General features: G+C 41.4%; 38 non-coding genes and 22 pseudogenes across 38 annotated transcripts; all 60 read right to left on the bottom strand.

Annotated features, from left to right (window-relative positions):
* Positions 1-102: 102 nt before the first annotated feature.
* Positions 103-221, bottom strand: LOC134900886 (5S ribosomal RNA). Its single transcript, XR_010174388.1, has one exon. It is a non-coding gene; the product is annotated as a 5S ribosomal RNA (ribosomal RNA).
* Positions 222-328: 107 nt separating this feature from the next.
* LOC134893329 (5S ribosomal RNA) lies at positions 329-449 on the bottom strand (annotated as a pseudogene).
* A 107-nt stretch (positions 450-556) lies between these two features.
* LOC134893522 (5S ribosomal RNA) lies at positions 557-675 on the bottom strand (annotated as a pseudogene).
* Positions 676-782: 107 nt separating this feature from the next.
* LOC134901999 (5S ribosomal RNA) lies at positions 783-901 on the bottom strand. The gene has a single exon (XR_010175473.1). It is a non-coding gene; the product is annotated as a 5S ribosomal RNA (ribosomal RNA).
* Positions 902-1,008: 107 nt separating this feature from the next.
* Positions 1,009-1,127, bottom strand: LOC134886406 (5S ribosomal RNA). Its single transcript, XR_010170490.1, has one exon. It is a non-coding gene; the product is annotated as a 5S ribosomal RNA (ribosomal RNA).
* Positions 1,128-1,270: 143 nt separating this feature from the next.
* LOC134897402 (5S ribosomal RNA) lies at positions 1,271-1,389 on the bottom strand (annotated as a pseudogene).
* A 107-nt stretch (positions 1,390-1,496) lies between these two features.
* On the bottom strand, positions 1,497-1,615 carry LOC135064666 (5S ribosomal RNA). Its single transcript, XR_010250969.1, has one exon. It is a non-coding gene; the product is annotated as a 5S ribosomal RNA (ribosomal RNA).
* Positions 1,616-1,722: 107 nt separating this feature from the next.
* On the bottom strand, positions 1,723-1,841 carry LOC134901546 (5S ribosomal RNA). The gene has a single exon (XR_010175035.1). It is a non-coding gene; the product is annotated as a 5S ribosomal RNA (ribosomal RNA).
* A 107-nt stretch (positions 1,842-1,948) lies between these two features.
* Positions 1,949-2,066, bottom strand: LOC134889497 (5S ribosomal RNA; annotated as a pseudogene).
* A 107-nt stretch (positions 2,067-2,173) lies between these two features.
* On the bottom strand, positions 2,174-2,292 carry LOC135068409 (5S ribosomal RNA). Its single transcript, XR_010254612.1, has one exon. It is a non-coding gene; the product is annotated as a 5S ribosomal RNA (ribosomal RNA).
* Positions 2,293-2,399: 107 nt separating this feature from the next.
* Positions 2,400-2,518, bottom strand: LOC134887335 (5S ribosomal RNA; annotated as a pseudogene).
* A 107-nt stretch (positions 2,519-2,625) lies between these two features.
* LOC135068314 (5S ribosomal RNA) lies at positions 2,626-2,744 on the bottom strand. Its single transcript, XR_010254518.1, has one exon. It is a non-coding gene; the product is annotated as a 5S ribosomal RNA (ribosomal RNA).
* A 107-nt stretch (positions 2,745-2,851) lies between these two features.
* LOC135065501 (5S ribosomal RNA) lies at positions 2,852-2,970 on the bottom strand. Its single transcript, XR_010251781.1, has one exon. It is a non-coding gene; the product is annotated as a 5S ribosomal RNA (ribosomal RNA).
* A 107-nt stretch (positions 2,971-3,077) lies between these two features.
* Positions 3,078-3,196, bottom strand: LOC134894740 (5S ribosomal RNA; annotated as a pseudogene).
* Positions 3,197-3,303: 107 nt separating this feature from the next.
* LOC135069595 (5S ribosomal RNA) lies at positions 3,304-3,422 on the bottom strand. Its single transcript, XR_010255774.1, has one exon. It is a non-coding gene; the product is annotated as a 5S ribosomal RNA (ribosomal RNA).
* A 107-nt stretch (positions 3,423-3,529) lies between these two features.
* Positions 3,530-3,648, bottom strand: LOC135063751 (5S ribosomal RNA). Its single transcript, XR_010250074.1, has one exon. It is a non-coding gene; the product is annotated as a 5S ribosomal RNA (ribosomal RNA).
* A 107-nt stretch (positions 3,649-3,755) lies between these two features.
* LOC135063476 (5S ribosomal RNA) lies at positions 3,756-3,874 on the bottom strand. Its single transcript, XR_010249806.1, has one exon. It is a non-coding gene; the product is annotated as a 5S ribosomal RNA (ribosomal RNA).
* A 107-nt stretch (positions 3,875-3,981) lies between these two features.
* LOC134889610 (5S ribosomal RNA) lies at positions 3,982-4,100 on the bottom strand (annotated as a pseudogene).
* Positions 4,101-4,207: 107 nt separating this feature from the next.
* LOC135070820 (5S ribosomal RNA) lies at positions 4,208-4,326 on the bottom strand. The gene has a single exon (XR_010256971.1). It is a non-coding gene; the product is annotated as a 5S ribosomal RNA (ribosomal RNA).
* A 107-nt stretch (positions 4,327-4,433) lies between these two features.
* Positions 4,434-4,552, bottom strand: LOC135063410 (5S ribosomal RNA). Its single transcript, XR_010249743.1, has one exon. It is a non-coding gene; the product is annotated as a 5S ribosomal RNA (ribosomal RNA).
* Positions 4,553-4,659: 107 nt separating this feature from the next.
* LOC134889605 (5S ribosomal RNA) lies at positions 4,660-4,778 on the bottom strand (annotated as a pseudogene).
* A 107-nt stretch (positions 4,779-4,885) lies between these two features.
* On the bottom strand, positions 4,886-5,004 carry LOC134884285 (5S ribosomal RNA). The gene has a single exon (XR_010168437.1). It is a non-coding gene; the product is annotated as a 5S ribosomal RNA (ribosomal RNA).
* Positions 5,005-5,111: 107 nt separating this feature from the next.
* On the bottom strand, positions 5,112-5,230 carry LOC134891350 (5S ribosomal RNA; annotated as a pseudogene).
* A 107-nt stretch (positions 5,231-5,337) lies between these two features.
* On the bottom strand, positions 5,338-5,455 carry LOC134890894 (5S ribosomal RNA; annotated as a pseudogene).
* A 107-nt stretch (positions 5,456-5,562) lies between these two features.
* LOC134901998 (5S ribosomal RNA) lies at positions 5,563-5,681 on the bottom strand. Its single transcript, XR_010175472.1, has one exon. It is a non-coding gene; the product is annotated as a 5S ribosomal RNA (ribosomal RNA).
* A 107-nt stretch (positions 5,682-5,788) lies between these two features.
* On the bottom strand, positions 5,789-5,907 carry LOC134884353 (5S ribosomal RNA). Its single transcript, XR_010168504.1, has one exon. It is a non-coding gene; the product is annotated as a 5S ribosomal RNA (ribosomal RNA).
* A 107-nt stretch (positions 5,908-6,014) lies between these two features.
* On the bottom strand, positions 6,015-6,133 carry LOC135064664 (5S ribosomal RNA). The gene has a single exon (XR_010250967.1). It is a non-coding gene; the product is annotated as a 5S ribosomal RNA (ribosomal RNA).
* A 107-nt stretch (positions 6,134-6,240) lies between these two features.
* LOC134900885 (5S ribosomal RNA) lies at positions 6,241-6,359 on the bottom strand. Its single transcript, XR_010174387.1, has one exon. It is a non-coding gene; the product is annotated as a 5S ribosomal RNA (ribosomal RNA).
* Positions 6,360-6,466: 107 nt separating this feature from the next.
* LOC134893328 (5S ribosomal RNA) lies at positions 6,467-6,587 on the bottom strand (annotated as a pseudogene).
* A 107-nt stretch (positions 6,588-6,694) lies between these two features.
* On the bottom strand, positions 6,695-6,813 carry LOC134896118 (5S ribosomal RNA; annotated as a pseudogene).
* A 107-nt stretch (positions 6,814-6,920) lies between these two features.
* Positions 6,921-7,039, bottom strand: LOC134901997 (5S ribosomal RNA). Its single transcript, XR_010175471.1, has one exon. It is a non-coding gene; the product is annotated as a 5S ribosomal RNA (ribosomal RNA).
* A 107-nt stretch (positions 7,040-7,146) lies between these two features.
* LOC134892145 (5S ribosomal RNA) lies at positions 7,147-7,265 on the bottom strand (annotated as a pseudogene).
* A 143-nt stretch (positions 7,266-7,408) lies between these two features.
* Positions 7,409-7,527, bottom strand: LOC134897442 (5S ribosomal RNA; annotated as a pseudogene).
* Positions 7,528-7,634: 107 nt separating this feature from the next.
* Positions 7,635-7,753, bottom strand: LOC135064663 (5S ribosomal RNA). Its single transcript, XR_010250966.1, has one exon. It is a non-coding gene; the product is annotated as a 5S ribosomal RNA (ribosomal RNA).
* Positions 7,754-7,860: 107 nt separating this feature from the next.
* LOC134901545 (5S ribosomal RNA) lies at positions 7,861-7,979 on the bottom strand. Its single transcript, XR_010175034.1, has one exon. It is a non-coding gene; the product is annotated as a 5S ribosomal RNA (ribosomal RNA).
* A 107-nt stretch (positions 7,980-8,086) lies between these two features.
* LOC134889163 (5S ribosomal RNA) lies at positions 8,087-8,204 on the bottom strand (annotated as a pseudogene).
* Positions 8,205-8,311: 107 nt separating this feature from the next.
* Positions 8,312-8,430, bottom strand: LOC135068408 (5S ribosomal RNA). The gene has a single exon (XR_010254611.1). It is a non-coding gene; the product is annotated as a 5S ribosomal RNA (ribosomal RNA).
* A 107-nt stretch (positions 8,431-8,537) lies between these two features.
* LOC134884352 (5S ribosomal RNA) lies at positions 8,538-8,656 on the bottom strand. Its single transcript, XR_010168503.1, has one exon. It is a non-coding gene; the product is annotated as a 5S ribosomal RNA (ribosomal RNA).
* Positions 8,657-8,763: 107 nt separating this feature from the next.
* On the bottom strand, positions 8,764-8,882 carry LOC135069680 (5S ribosomal RNA). Its single transcript, XR_010255856.1, has one exon. It is a non-coding gene; the product is annotated as a 5S ribosomal RNA (ribosomal RNA).
* A 107-nt stretch (positions 8,883-8,989) lies between these two features.
* LOC134886806 (5S ribosomal RNA) lies at positions 8,990-9,108 on the bottom strand. The gene has a single exon (XR_010170880.1). It is a non-coding gene; the product is annotated as a 5S ribosomal RNA (ribosomal RNA).
* A 107-nt stretch (positions 9,109-9,215) lies between these two features.
* On the bottom strand, positions 9,216-9,334 carry LOC135065500 (5S ribosomal RNA). The gene has a single exon (XR_010251780.1). It is a non-coding gene; the product is annotated as a 5S ribosomal RNA (ribosomal RNA).
* A 107-nt stretch (positions 9,335-9,441) lies between these two features.
* On the bottom strand, positions 9,442-9,560 carry LOC134894738 (5S ribosomal RNA; annotated as a pseudogene).
* A 107-nt stretch (positions 9,561-9,667) lies between these two features.
* Positions 9,668-9,786, bottom strand: LOC135069594 (5S ribosomal RNA). The gene has a single exon (XR_010255773.1). It is a non-coding gene; the product is annotated as a 5S ribosomal RNA (ribosomal RNA).
* Positions 9,787-9,897: 111 nt separating this feature from the next.
* Positions 9,898-10,016, bottom strand: LOC135063740 (5S ribosomal RNA). The gene has a single exon (XR_010250063.1). It is a non-coding gene; the product is annotated as a 5S ribosomal RNA (ribosomal RNA).
* A 107-nt stretch (positions 10,017-10,123) lies between these two features.
* Positions 10,124-10,242, bottom strand: LOC134901544 (5S ribosomal RNA). Its single transcript, XR_010175033.1, has one exon. It is a non-coding gene; the product is annotated as a 5S ribosomal RNA (ribosomal RNA).
* A 110-nt stretch (positions 10,243-10,352) lies between these two features.
* LOC135061092 (5S ribosomal RNA) lies at positions 10,353-10,471 on the bottom strand. Its single transcript, XR_010247484.1, has one exon. It is a non-coding gene; the product is annotated as a 5S ribosomal RNA (ribosomal RNA).
* Positions 10,472-10,578: 107 nt separating this feature from the next.
* LOC134890368 (5S ribosomal RNA) lies at positions 10,579-10,697 on the bottom strand (annotated as a pseudogene).
* A 110-nt stretch (positions 10,698-10,807) lies between these two features.
* Positions 10,808-10,926, bottom strand: LOC135063728 (5S ribosomal RNA). The gene has a single exon (XR_010250052.1). It is a non-coding gene; the product is annotated as a 5S ribosomal RNA (ribosomal RNA).
* A 107-nt stretch (positions 10,927-11,033) lies between these two features.
* LOC134889602 (5S ribosomal RNA) lies at positions 11,034-11,152 on the bottom strand (annotated as a pseudogene).
* Positions 11,153-11,259: 107 nt separating this feature from the next.
* LOC134886404 (5S ribosomal RNA) lies at positions 11,260-11,378 on the bottom strand. The gene has a single exon (XR_010170488.1). It is a non-coding gene; the product is annotated as a 5S ribosomal RNA (ribosomal RNA).
* Positions 11,379-11,521: 143 nt separating this feature from the next.
* LOC134897401 (5S ribosomal RNA) lies at positions 11,522-11,640 on the bottom strand (annotated as a pseudogene).
* Positions 11,641-11,747: 107 nt separating this feature from the next.
* LOC135064662 (5S ribosomal RNA) lies at positions 11,748-11,866 on the bottom strand. The gene has a single exon (XR_010250965.1). It is a non-coding gene; the product is annotated as a 5S ribosomal RNA (ribosomal RNA).
* Positions 11,867-11,973: 107 nt separating this feature from the next.
* LOC134901543 (5S ribosomal RNA) lies at positions 11,974-12,092 on the bottom strand. The gene has a single exon (XR_010175032.1). It is a non-coding gene; the product is annotated as a 5S ribosomal RNA (ribosomal RNA).
* A 107-nt stretch (positions 12,093-12,199) lies between these two features.
* Positions 12,200-12,317, bottom strand: LOC134889162 (5S ribosomal RNA; annotated as a pseudogene).
* Positions 12,318-12,424: 107 nt separating this feature from the next.
* Positions 12,425-12,543, bottom strand: LOC135068407 (5S ribosomal RNA). Its single transcript, XR_010254610.1, has one exon. It is a non-coding gene; the product is annotated as a 5S ribosomal RNA (ribosomal RNA).
* Positions 12,544-12,650: 107 nt separating this feature from the next.
* On the bottom strand, positions 12,651-12,769 carry LOC134884351 (5S ribosomal RNA). Its single transcript, XR_010168502.1, has one exon. It is a non-coding gene; the product is annotated as a 5S ribosomal RNA (ribosomal RNA).
* A 107-nt stretch (positions 12,770-12,876) lies between these two features.
* Positions 12,877-12,995, bottom strand: LOC134889101 (5S ribosomal RNA; annotated as a pseudogene).
* A 107-nt stretch (positions 12,996-13,102) lies between these two features.
* LOC134886805 (5S ribosomal RNA) lies at positions 13,103-13,221 on the bottom strand. Its single transcript, XR_010170879.1, has one exon. It is a non-coding gene; the product is annotated as a 5S ribosomal RNA (ribosomal RNA).
* Positions 13,222-13,328: 107 nt separating this feature from the next.
* Positions 13,329-13,447, bottom strand: LOC135065499 (5S ribosomal RNA). Its single transcript, XR_010251779.1, has one exon. It is a non-coding gene; the product is annotated as a 5S ribosomal RNA (ribosomal RNA).
* Positions 13,448-13,554: 107 nt separating this feature from the next.
* On the bottom strand, positions 13,555-13,673 carry LOC134894737 (5S ribosomal RNA; annotated as a pseudogene).
* Between the last annotated feature and the right edge of the window lie 96 nt (positions 13,674-13,769).

Here is a 13,769-nt window from a genome sequence, read left to right as displayed (position 1 = left end):
TTGTGGTTTCTGTTAGAACTTTTCTACTTCTAACTACTGGTTCATAAATGAATACGTTTGAAAATGGAATGCATCAACAGAACGGTGTTGGCAGTATAAAAATATCTACAGCACCTTGTATTCCCAGGTGGTCACCCATCCAAGTACTAACCAGGCCCAACACTGCTTAGCTTCCAAGATCAGATGTGATTGGGCGTATCCAGTGTGGTGTGGCTGTAGATGAACTTTGTGGTTTCTGTTAGAACTTTTCTACTTCTAACTACTGGTTCATAAATGAATACGTTTTAAAATGGAATGCATCAACAGAACGGTGTTGGCAGTATAAAAATATCTACAGCACCTTGTATTCCCAGGTGGTCTCCCATCCAAGTACTAACCAGGCACAATACACTGCTTAGCTTCCAAGATCAGATGAGATTGGGCGAATCCAGTGTGGTGTGGCTGTAGATGAGCTTTGTGGTTTCTGTTAGAACTTTTCTACTTCTAACTACTGGTTCATAAATGAATACGTTTGAAAATGGAATGCATCAACAGAACGGTGTTGGCAGTATAAAAATATCTACAGCACCTTGTATTCCCAGGTGGTCCCCCATACAAGTACTAACCAGGCGCAACACAGCTTAGCTTCCAAGACCAGATGAGATTGGGCGTATCCAGTGTGGTGTGGCTGTAGATGAGCTTTATGGTATCTGTTAGAACTTTTCTACTTCTAACTACTGGTTCATAAATGAATACGTTTGAAAATGGAATGCATCAACAGAACGGTGTTGGCAGTATAAAAATATCTACAGCACCTTGTATTCCCAGGTGGTCTCCCATCCAAGTACTAACCAGGCCCAACACTGTTTAGCTTCCAAGATCAGATGAGATTGGGCGTATCCAGTGTGGTGTGGCTGTAGATGAGCTTTGTGGTTTCTGTTAGAACTTTTCTACTTCTAACTACTGGTTCATAAATGAATACGTTTGAAAATGGAATGCATCAACAGAACGGTGTTGGCAGTATAAAAATATATACAGCACTTTGTATTCCCAGATGGTCTCCCATCCAAGTACTAACCAGGCCCAACACTGCTTAGCTTCCAAGATCAGATGAGATTGGGCGTATCCAGTGTGGTGTGGCTGTAGATGAACTTTGTGGTTTCTGTTAGAACTTTTCTACTTCTAACTACTGGTTAATAAATGAATACGTTTGAAAATGGAATGCATCAACAGAACGGTGTTGGCAGTATAAAAATATCTACAGCACCTTGTATTCCCAGGTGGTTTCCCATACAAGTAGCACCTTGTATTCCCAGGTGGTCTCCCATACAAGTACTGACCAGGCCCAACACTGTTTAGCTTCCAAGATCAGATGAGATTGGGCGTATCCAGTGTGGTGTGGATGTAGATGAGCTTTGTAGTTTCTGTTAGAACTTTTCTACTTCTAACTACTGGTTCATAAATGAATACATTTGAAAAGTGAATGCATCAACAGAACGGTGTTGGCAGTATAAAAATATCTACAGCACCTTGTATTCCCAGGTGGTCTCCCATCCAAGTACTAACCAGGCCCAACACTGCTTAGCTTCCAAGATCAGATGAGATTGGGCGTATCCAGTGTGGTGTGGATGTAGATGAGCTTTGTGGTTTCTGTTAGAACTTTTCTACTTCTAACTACTGGTTCATAAATGAATACGTTTGAAAATGGAATGCATCAACAGAACGGTGTTGGCAGTATAAAAATATCTACAGCACCTTGTATTCCCAGGTGGTCTCCCATCCAAGTACTAACCAGGCCCAACACTGCTTAGCTTCCAAGATCAGATGTGATTGGGCGTATCCAGTGTGGTGTGGCTGTAGATGAACTTTGTGGTTTCTGTTAGAACTTTTCTACTTCTAACTACTGGTTCATAAATGAATACGTTTGAAAATGGAATGCATCAACAGAACGGTGTTGGCAGTATAAAAATATCTACAGCACCTTGTATTCCAGGTGGTCTCCCATCCAAGTACTAAGCAGGCCCAACACTGCTTAGCTTCCAAGATCAGATGAGATTGGGCGTATCCAGTGCGGTGTGGCTGTAGATGAACTTTGTGGTTTCTGTTAGAACTTTTCTACTTCTAACTACTGGTTCATAAATGAATACGTTTGAAAATGGAATGCATCAACAGAACGGTGTTGGCAGTATAAAAATATCTACAGCACCTTGTATTCCCAGGTGGTCTCCCATCCAAGTACTAACCAGGCCCAACACTGTTTAGCTTCCAAGATCAGATGAGATTGGGCGTATCCAGTGTGGTGTGGATGTAGATGAGCTTTGTGGTTTCTGTTAGAACTTTTCTACTTCTAACTACTGGTTCATAAATGAATACGTTTGAAAATGGAATGCATCAACAGAACGGTGTTGGCAGTATAAAAATATATACAGCACTTTGTATTCCCAGGTGGTCTCCCATCCAAGTACTAACCAGGCCCAACACTGCTTAGCTTCCAAGATCAGATGAGATTGGGCGTATCCAGTGTGGTGTAGCTGTAGATGAGCTTTGTGGTTTCTGTTAGAACTTTTCTACTTCTAACTACTGGTTCATAAATGAATACGTTTGAAAATGGAATGCATCAACAGAACAGTGTTGGCAGTATAAAAATATCTACAGCACCTTGTATTCCCAGGTGGTCTCCCATCCAAGTACTAACCAGGCCCAACACTGCTTAGCTAACAAGATCAGATGAGATTGGGCGCATCCAGTGTGGTGTGGCTGTAGATGAGCTTTATGGTTTCTGTTAGAACTTTTCTACTTCTGACTACTGGTTCATAAATGAATACGTTTGAAAATGGAATGCATCAACAGAACGGTGTTGGTAGTATAAAAATATCTACAGCACCTTGTATTCCCAGGTGGTCTCCCATCCAAGTACTAACCAGGCCCAAAACTGCTTAGCTTCCAAGATCAGATGAGATTGGGCGTATCCAGTGTGGTGTGGCTGTAGATGAGCATTATTTTTTCTGTTAGAACTTTTCTACTTCTAACTACTGGTTCATAAATGAATACGTTTGAAAATGGAATGCATCAACAGAACGGTGTTGGTAGATTAAAAATATCTACAGCACCTTCTATTCCCAGGTGGTCTCCCATCCAAGTACTAACCAGGCCCAACACTGCTTAGCTTCCTAGATCAGATGAAATTGAGCATATCCAGTGTGGTGTGGCTGTAGAAGAGCTTTATGGTTTCTGTTAGTACTTTTCTACTTCTAACTACTGGTTCATAAATGAATACGTTTGAAAATGGAATGCATCAACAGAACGGTGTTGGTAGTATAAAAATATCTACAGCACCTTGTATTCCCAGGTGGTCTCCCATCCAAGTACTAACCAGGCCCAACACTGCTTAGCTTCCAAGATCAGATGTGATTGGGCGTATCCAGTGTGGTGTGGCTTTAGATGAACTTTGTGGTTTCTGTTAGAACTTTTCTACTTCTAACTACTGGTTCATAAATGAATACATTTGAAAAGTAAATGCATCAACAGAACGGTGTTGGCAGTATAAAAATATCTACAGCACCTTGTATTCCCAGGTGGTCTCCCATCCAAGTACTAACCAGGCCCAACACTGCTTAGCTTCCAAGATCAGATGAGATTGGGCGTATCCAGTGTGGTGTGGCTGTAGATGAGCTTTGTGGTTTCTGTTAGAACTTTTCTACTTCTAACTACTGGTTCATAAATGAATACGTTTGAAAATGGAATGCATCAACAGAACGGTGTTGGCAGTATAAAAATATCTACAGCACCTTGTATTCCCAGGTGGTCTCCCATCCAAGTACTAACCAGGTCCAACACTGTTTAGCTTCCAAGATCAGATGAGATTGGGCGTATCCAGTGTGGTGTGGCTGTAGATGAGCTTTGTGGTTTCTGTTAGAACTTTTCTACTTCTAACTACTGGTTCATAAATGAATACGTTTGAAAATGGAATGCATCAACAGAACGGTGTTGGCAGTATAAAAATATATACAGCACTTTGTATTCCCAGATGGTCTCCCATCCAAGTACTAACCAGGCCCAACACTGCTTAGCTTCCAAGATCAGATGAGATTGGGCGTATCCAGTGTGGTGTGGCTGTAGAAGAGCTTTGTGGTTTCTGTTAGAACTTTTCTACTTCTAACTACTGGTTCATAAATGAATACGTTTGAAAATGGAATGCATCAACAGAACGGTGTTGGCAGTATTAAAATATCTACAGCACCTTGTATTCCCAGGTGGTCTCCCATCCAAGTACTAACCAGGCCCAACACTGTTTAGCTTCCAAGATCAGATGAGATTGGGCATATTTAGTGTGGTGTGGCTGTAGATGAGCTTTATGGTATCTGTTAGAACTTTTCTACTTCTAACTACTGGTTCATAAATGAATACGTTTGAAAATGGAATGCATCAACAGAACGGTGTTGGCAGTATAAAAATATCTACAGCACCTTGTATTCCCAGGTGGTCTCCCATCCAAGTACTAACCAGGCCCAACACTGTTTAGCTTCCAAGATCAGATGAGATTGGGCGTATCCAGTGTGGTGTTGCTGTAGATGAGCTATGTGGTTTCTGTTAGAACTTTTCTACTTCTAACTACTGGTTCATAAATGAATACGTTTGAAAATGGAATGCATCAACAGAACGGTGTTGGCAGTATAAAAATATATACAGCACTTTGTATTCCCAGATGGTCTCCCATCCAAGTACTAACCAGGCCCAACACTGCTTAGCTTCCAAGATCAGATGAGATTGGGCGTACCCAGTGTGGTGTGGCTGTAGATGAACTTTGTGGTTTCTGTTAGAACTTTTCTACTTCTAACTACTGGTTAATAAATGAATACGTTTGAAAATGGAATGCATCAACAGAACGGTGTTAGCAGTATAAAAATATCTACAGCTCCTTGTATTCCCAGGTGGTCTCCCATACAAGTACTGACCAGGCCCAACACTGCTTAGCTTCCAAGATCAGATGAGATTGGGCGTATCCAGTGTGGTGTGGCTGTAGATGAGCTTTGTGGTTTCTGTTAGAACTTTTCTACTTCTAACTACTGGTTCATAAATGAATACATTTGAAAAGTGAATGCATCAACAGAACGGTGTTGGCAGTATAAAAATATCTACAGCACCTTGTATTCCCAGGTGTTCTCCCATCCAAGTACAAACCAGGCCCAACACTGCTTAGCTTCCAAGATCAGATGAGATTGGGCGTATCCAGTGTGGTGTGGATGTAGATGAGCTTTGTGGTTTCTGTTAGAACTTTTCTACTTCTAACTACTGGTTCATAAATGAATACGTTTGAAAATGGAATGCATCAACAGAACGGTGTTGGCAGTATAAAAATATCTACAGCACCTTGTATTCCAGGTGGTCTCCCATCCAAGTACTAAGCAGGCCCAACACTGCTTAGCTTCCAAGATCAGATGAGATTGGGCGTATCCAGCGTGGTGTGGCTGTAGATGAACTTTGTGGTTTCTGTTAGAACTTTTCTACTTCTAACTACTGGTTCATAAATGAATACGTTTGAAAATGGAATGCATCAACAGAACGGTGTTGGCAGTATAAAAATATCTACAGCACCTTGTATTCCCAGGTGGTCTCCCATCCAAGTACTAACCAGGCCCAACACTGTTTAGCTTCCAAGATCAGATGAGATTGGGCGTATCCAGTGTGGTGTGGCTGTAGATGAGCTTTGTGGTTTCTGTTAGAACTTTTCTACTTCTAACTACTGGTTCATAAATGAATACGTTTGAAAATGGAATGCATCAACAGAACGGTGTTGGCAGTATAAAAATATATACAGCACTTTGTATTCCCAGGTGGTCTCCCATCCAAGTACTAACCAGGCCCAACACTGCTTAGCTTCCAAGATCAGATGAGATTGGGCGTATCCAGTGTGGTGTGGCTGTAGATGAGCTTTGTGGTTTCTGTTAGAACTTTTCTACTTCTAACTACTGGTTCATAAATGAATACATTTGAAAAGTGAATGCATCAACAGAACGGTGTTGGCAGTATAAAAATATCTACAGCACCTTGTATTCCCAGGTGGTCTCCCATCCAAGTACTAACCAGGCCCAACACTGCTTAGCTTCCAAGATCAGATGAGATTGGGCGTATCCAGTGTGGTGTGGATGTAGATGAGCTTTGTGGTTTCTGTTAGAACTTTTCTACTTCTAACTACTGGTTCATAAATGAATACGTTTGAAAATGGAATGCATCAACAGAACGGTGTTGGCAGTATAAAAATATCTACAGCACCTTGTATTCCCAGGTGGTCACCCATCCAAGTACTAACCAGGCCCAACACTGCTTAGCTTCCAAGATCAGATGTGATTGGGCGTATCCAGTGTGGTGTGGCTGTAGATGAACTTTGTGGTTTCTGTTAGAACTTTTCTACTTCTAACTACTGGTTCATAAATGAATACGTTTTAAAATGGAATGCATCAACAGAACGGTGTTGGCAGTATAAAAATATCTACAGCACCTTGTATTCCCAGGTGGTCTCCCATCCAAGTACTAACCAGGCACAATACACTGCTTAGCTTCCAAGATCAGATGAGATTGGGCGAATCCAGTGTGGTGTGGCTGTAGATGAGCTTTGTGGTTTCTGTTAGAACTTTTCTACTTCTAACTACTGGTTCATAAATGAATACGTTTGAAAATGGAATGCATCAACAGAACGGTGTTGGCAGTATAAAAATATCTACAGCACCTTGTATTCCCAGGTGGTCCCACATACAAGTACTAACCAGGCGCAACACAGCTTAGCTTCCAAGACCAGATGAGATTGGGCGTATCCAGTGTGGTGTGGCTGTAGATGAGCTTTATGGTATCTGTTAGAACTTTTCTACTTCTAACTACTGGTTCATAAATGAATACGTTTGAAAATGGAATGCATCAACAGAACGGTGTTGGCAGTATAAAAATATCTACAGCACCTTGTATTCCCAGGTGGTCTCCCATCCAAGTACTAACCAGGCCCAACACTGTTTAGCTTCCAAGATCAGATGAGATTGGGCGTATCCAGTGTGGTGTGGCTGTAGATGAGCTTTGTGGTTTCTGTTAGAACTTTTCTACTTCTAACTACTGGTTCATAAATGAATACGTTTGAAAATGGAATGCATCAACAGAACGGTGTTGGCAGTATAAAAATATATACAGCATTTTGTATTCCCAGATGGTCTCCCATCCAAGTACTAACCAGGCCCAACACTGCTTAGCTTCCAAGATCAGATGAGATTGGGCGTATCCAGTGTGGTGTGGCTGTAGATGAACTTTGTGGTTTCTGTTAGAACTTTTCTACTTCTAACTACTGGTTAATAAATGAATACGTTTGAAAATGGAATGCATCAACAGAACGGTGTTGGCAGTATAAAAATATCTACAGCACCTTGTATTCCCAGGTGGTTTCCCATACAAGTAGCACCTTGTATTCCCAGGTGGTCTCCCATACAAGTACTGACCAGGCCCAACACTGTTTAGCTTCCAAGATCAGATGAGATTGGGCGTATCCAGTGTGGTTTGGATGTAGATGAGCTTTGTGGTTTCTGTTAGAACTTTTCTACTTCTAACTACTGGTTCATAAATGAATACATTTGAAAAGTGAATGCATCAACAGAACGGTGTTGGCAGTATAAAAATATCTACAGCACCTTGTATTCCCAGGTGGTCTCCCATCCAAGTACTAACCAGGCCCAACACTGCTTAGCTTCCAAGATCAGATGAGATTGGGCGTATCCAGTGTGGTGTGGATGTAGATGAGCTTTGTGGTTTCTGTTAGAACTTTTCTACTTCTAACTACTGGTTCATAAATGAATACGTTTGAAAATGGAATGCATCAACAGAACGGTGTTGGCAGTATAAAAATATCTACAGCACCTTGTATTCCCAGGTGGTCTCCCATCCAAGTACTAACCAGGCCCAACACTGCTTAGCTTCCAAGATCAGATGTGATTGGGCGTATCCAGTGTGGTGTGGCTGTAGATGAACTTTGTGGTTTCTGTTAGAACTTTTCTACTTCTAACTACTGGTTCATAAATGAATACGTTTGAAAATGGAATGCATCAACAGAACGGTGTTGGCAGTATAAAAATATCTACAGCACCTTGTATTCCAGGTGGTCTCCCATCCAAGTACTAAGCAGGCCCAACACTGCTTAGCTTCCAAGATCAGATGAGATTGGGCGTATCCAGTGTGGTGTGGCTGTAGATGAACTTTGTGGTTTCTGTTAGAACTTTTCTACTTCTAACTACTGGTTCATAAATGAATACGTTTGAAAATGGAATGCATCAACAGAACGGTGTTGGCAGTATAAAAATATCTACAGCACCTTGTATTCCCAGGTGGTCTCCCATCCAAGTACTAACCAGGCCCAACACTGTTTAGCTTCCAAGATCAGATGAGATTGGGCGTATCCAGTGTGGTGTGGATGTAGATGAGCTTTGTGGTTTCTGTTAGAACTTTTCTACTTCTAACTACTGGTTCATAAATGAATACGTTTGAAAATGGAATGCATCAACAGAACGGTGTTGGCAGTATAAAAATATATACAGCACTTTGTATTCCCAGGTGGTCTCCCATCCAAGTACTAACCAGGCCCAACACTGCTTAGCTTCCAAGATCAGATGAGATTGGGCGTATCCAGTGTGGTGTGGCTGTAGATGAGCTTTGTGGTTTCTGTTAGAACTTTTCTACTTCTAACTACTGGTTCATAAATGAATACATTTGAAAAGTGAATGCATCAACAGAACGGTGTTGGCAGTATAAAAATATCTACAGCACCTTGTATTCCCAGGTGGTCTCCCATCCAAGTACTAACCAGGCCCAACACTGCTTAGCTAACAAGATCAGATGAGATTGGGCGTATCCAGTGTGGTGTGGCTGTAGATGAGCTTTATGGTTTCTGTTAGAACTTTTCTACTTCTGACTACTGGTTCATAAATGAATACGTTTGAAAATGGAATGCATCAACAGAACGGTGTTGGCAGTATAAAAATATCTACAGTACCTTGTATTCCCAGGTGGTCTCCCATCCAAGTACTGACCAGGCCCAACACTGCTTAGCTTCCAAGATCAGATGAGATTTGGCGTATCCAGTGTGGTGTGGCTGTAGATGAGCTTTGTGGTTTCTGTTTGAACTTTTCTACTTCTAACTACTGGTTCATAAATGAATACGTTTGAAAATGGAATGCATCAACAGAACGGTGTTGGTAGTATAAAAATATCTACAGCACCTTGTATTCCCAGGTGGTCTCCCATCCAAGTACTAACCAGGCCCAAAACTGCTTAGCTTCCAAGATCAGATGAGATTGGGCGTATCCAGTGTGGTGTGGCTGTAGATGAGCATTATTTTTTCTGTTAGAACTTTTCTACTTCTAACTACTGGTTCATAAATGAATACGTTTGAAAATGGAATGCATCAACAGAACGGTGTTGGTAGATTAAAAATATCTACAGCACCTTCTATTCCCAGGTGGTCTCCCATCCAAGTACTAACCAGGCCCAACACTGCTTAGCTTCCTAGATCAGATGAAATTGAGCATATCCAGTGTGGTGTGGCTGTAGAAGAGCTTTATGGTTTCTGTTAGTACTTTTCTACTTCTAACTACTGGTTCATAAATGAATACGTTTGAAAATGGAATGCATCAACAGAACGGTGTTGGTAGTATAAAAATATCTACAGCACCTTGTATTCCCAGGTGGTCTCCCATCCAAGTACTAACCAGGCCCAACACTGCTTAGCTTCCAAGATCAGATGTGATTGGGCGTATCCAGTGTGGTGTGGCTTTAGATGAACTTTGTGGTTTCTGTTAGAACTTTTCTACTTCTAACTACTGGTACATAAATGAATACGTTTGAAAATGGAATGCATCAACAGAACGGTGTTGGCAGTATAAAAAAAAATATCTACAGCACCTTGTATTCCCAGGTGGTCTCCCATCCAAGTACTAACCAGGCCCAACACTGCTTAGCTTCCAAGATCAGATGAGATTGGGCGTATCCAGTGTGGTGTGGCTGTAGATGAGCTTAGTGGTTTCTGTTAGAACTTTTCTACTTCTAACTACTGGTTCATAAATGAATACGTTTGAAAATGGAATGCATCAACAGAACGGTGTTGGTAGTATAAAAATATCTACAGCACCTTGTATTCCCAGGTGGTCTCCCATCCAAGTACTAACCAGGCCCAACACTGCTTAGCTTCCAAGATCAGATGTGATTGGGCGTATCCAGTGTGGTGTGGCTGTAGATGAACTTTGTGGTTTCTGTTAGAACTTTTCTACTTCTAACTACTGGTTCATAAATGAATACGTTTGAAAATGGAATGCATCAACAGAACGGTGTTGGCAGTATAAAAAAAATATCTACAGCACCTTGTATTCCCAGGTGGTCTCCCATCCAAGTACTAAGCAGGCCCAACACTGCTTAGCTTCCAAGATCAGATGAGATTGGGCGTATCCAGTGTGGTGTGGCTGTAGATGAGCTTAGTGGTTTCTGTTAGAACTTTTCTACTTCTAACTACTGGTTCATAAATGAATACGTTTGAAAATGGAATGCATCAACAGAACGGTGTTGGCAGTTTAAAAATATTTACAGCAACTTGTATTCCCAGGTGGTCTCCCATCCAAGTACTAACCAGGCTCAACACTGCTTAGCTTCCAAGATCAGATGAGATTGGGCGTATCCAGTGTGGTGTGGCTGTAGATGAGCTTAGTGGTTTCTGTTAGAACTTTTCTACTTCTAACTACTGGTTCATAAATGAATACGTTTGAAAATGGAATGCATCAACAGAACGGTGTTGGCAGTATAAAAAAAATATCTACAGCACCTTGTATTCCCAGGTGGTCTCCCATCCAAGTACTAACCAGGCCCAACACTGCTTAGCTTCCAAGATCAGATGAGATTGGGCGTATCCAGTGTGGTGTGGCTGTAGATGAGGTTAGTGGTTTCTGTTAGAACTTTTCTACTTCTAACTACTGGTTCATAAATGAATACGTTTGAAAATGGAATGCATCAACAGAACGGTGTTGGCAGTTTAAAAATATCTACAGCAACTTGTATTCCCAGGTGGTCTCCCATCCAAGTACTAACGAGGCTCAACACTGCTTAGCTTCCAAGATCAGATGAGATTGGGCGTATCCAGTGTGGTGTGGCTGTAGATGAGCTTTGTGGTTTCTGTTAGAACTTTTCTACTTCTAACTACTGGTTCATAAATGAATACGTTTGAAAATGGAATGCATCAACAGAACGGTGTTGGCAGTATAAAAATATATACAGCACTTTGTATTCCCAGATGGTCTCCCATCCAAGTACTAACCAGGCCCAACACTGCTTAGCTTCCAAGATCAGATGAGATTGGGCGTATCCAGTGTGGTGTGGCTGTAGATGAACTTTGTGGTTTCTGTTAGAACTTTTCTACTTCTAACTACTGGTTAATAAATGAATACGTTTGAAAATGGAATGCATCAACAGAACGGTGTTGGCAGTATAAAAATATCTACAGCACCTTGTATTCCCAGGTGGTTTCCCATACAAGTAGCACCTTGTATTCCCAGGTGGTCTCCCATACAAGTACTGACCAGGCCCAACACTGTTTAGCTTCCAAGATCAGATGAGATTGGGCGTATCCAGTGTGGTGTGGATGTAGATGAGCTTTGTGGTTTCTGTTAGAACTTTTCTACTTCTAACTACTGGTTCATAAATGAATACATTTGAAAAGTGAATGCATCAACAGAACGGTGTTGGCAGTATAAAAATATCTACAGCACCTTGTATTCCCAGGTGGTCTCCCATCCAAGTACTAACCAGGCCCAACACTGCTTAGCTTCCAAGATCAGATGAGATTGGGCGTATCCAGTGTGGTGTGGATGTAGATGAGCTTTGTGGTTTCTGTTAGAACTTTTCTACTTCTAACTACTGGTTCATAAATGAATACGTTTGAAAATGGAATGCATCAACAGAACGGTGTTGGCAGTATAAAAATATCTACAGCACCTTGTATTCCCAGGTGGTCTCCCATCCAAGTACTAACCAGGCCCAACACTGCTTAGCTTCCAAGATCAGATGTGATTGGGCGTATCCAGTGTGGTGTGGCTGTAGATGAACTTTGTGGTTTCTGTTAGAACTTTTCTACTTCTAACTACTGGTTCATAAATGAATACGTTTGAAAATGGAATGCATCAACAGAACGGTGTTGGCAGTATAAAAATATCTACAGCACCTTGTATTCCAGGTGGTCTCCCATCCAAGTACTAAGCAGGCCCAACACTGCTTAGCTTCCAAGATCAGATGAGATTGGGCGTATCCAGTGTGGTGTGGCTGTAGATGAACTTTGTGGTTTCTGTTAGAACTTTTCTACTTCTAACTACTGGTTCATAAATGAATACGTTTGAAAATGGAATGCATCAACAGAACGGTGTTGGCAGTATAAAAATATCTACAGCACCTTGTATTCCCAGGTGGTCTCCCATCCAAGTACTAACCAGGCCCAACACTGTTTAGCTTCCAAGATCAGATGAGATTGGGCGTATCCAGTGTGGTGTGGATGTAGATGAGCTTTGTGGTTTCTGTTAGAACTTTTCTACTTCTAACTACTGGTTCATAAATGAATACGTTTGAAAATGGAATGCATCAACAGAACGGTGTTGGCAGTATAAAAATATATACAGCACTTTGTATTCCCAGGTGGTCTCCCATCCAAGTACTAACCAGGCCCAACACTGCTTAGCTTCCAAGATCAGATGAGATTGGGCGTATCCAGTGTGGTGTGGCTGTAGATGAGCTTTGTGGTTTCTGTTAGAACTTTTCTACTTCTAACTACTGGTTCATAAATGAATACATTTGAAAAGTGAATGCATCAACAGAACGGTGTTGGCAGTATAAAAATATCTACAGCACCTTGTATTCCCAGGTGGTCTCCCATCCAAGTACTAACCAGGCCCAACACTGCTTAGCTAACAAGATCAGATGAGGTTGGGCGTATCCAGTGTGGTGTGGCTGTAGATGAGCTTTATGGTTTCTGTTAGAACTTTTCTACTTCTGACTACTGGTTCATAAATGAATACGTTTGAAAATGGAATGCATCAACAGAACGGTGTTGGCAGTATAAAAATATCTACAGTACCTTGTATTCCCAGGTGGTCTCCCATCCAAGTACTGACCAGGCCCAACACTGCTTAGCTTCCAAGATCAGATGAGATTTGGCGTATCCAGTGTGGTGTGGCTGTAGATGAGCTTTGTGGTTTCTGTTTGAACTTTTCTACTTCTAACTACTGGTTCATAAATGAATACGTTTGAAAATGGAATGCATCAACAGAACGGTGTTGGTAGTATAAAAATATCTACAGCACCTTGTATTCCCAGGTGGTCTCCCATCCAAGTACTAACCAGGCCCAAAACTGCTTAGCTTCCAAGATCAGATGAGATTGGGCGTATCCAGTGTGGTGTGGCTGTAGATGAGCATTATTTTTTCTGTTAGAACTTTTCTACTTCTAACTACTGGTTCATAAATGAATACGTTTGAAAATGGAATGCATCAACAGAACGGTGTTGGTAGATTAAAAATATCTACAGCACCTTCTATTCCCAGGTGGTCTCCCATCCAAGTACTAACCAGGCCCAACACTGCTTAGCTTCCTAGATCAGATGAAATTGAGCATATCCAGTGTGGTGTGGCTGTAGAAGAGCTTTATGGTTTCTGTTAGTACTTTTCTACTTCTAACTACTGGTTCATAAATGAATACGTTTGAAAATGGAATGCATCAACAGAACGGTGTTGG

Source organism: Pseudophryne corroboree, chromosome 3 (genome assembly GCF_028390025.1).
Source record: "Pseudophryne corroboree isolate aPseCor3 chromosome 3, aPseCor3.hap2, whole genome shotgun sequence".
Classification (NCBI taxonomy): Eukaryota; Metazoa; Chordata; class Amphibia; order Anura; family Myobatrachidae; genus Pseudophryne; species Pseudophryne corroboree.
Note: the sequence above shows the minus strand (reverse complement) of the source record. Positions and strands in the feature narration are given on the sequence as shown.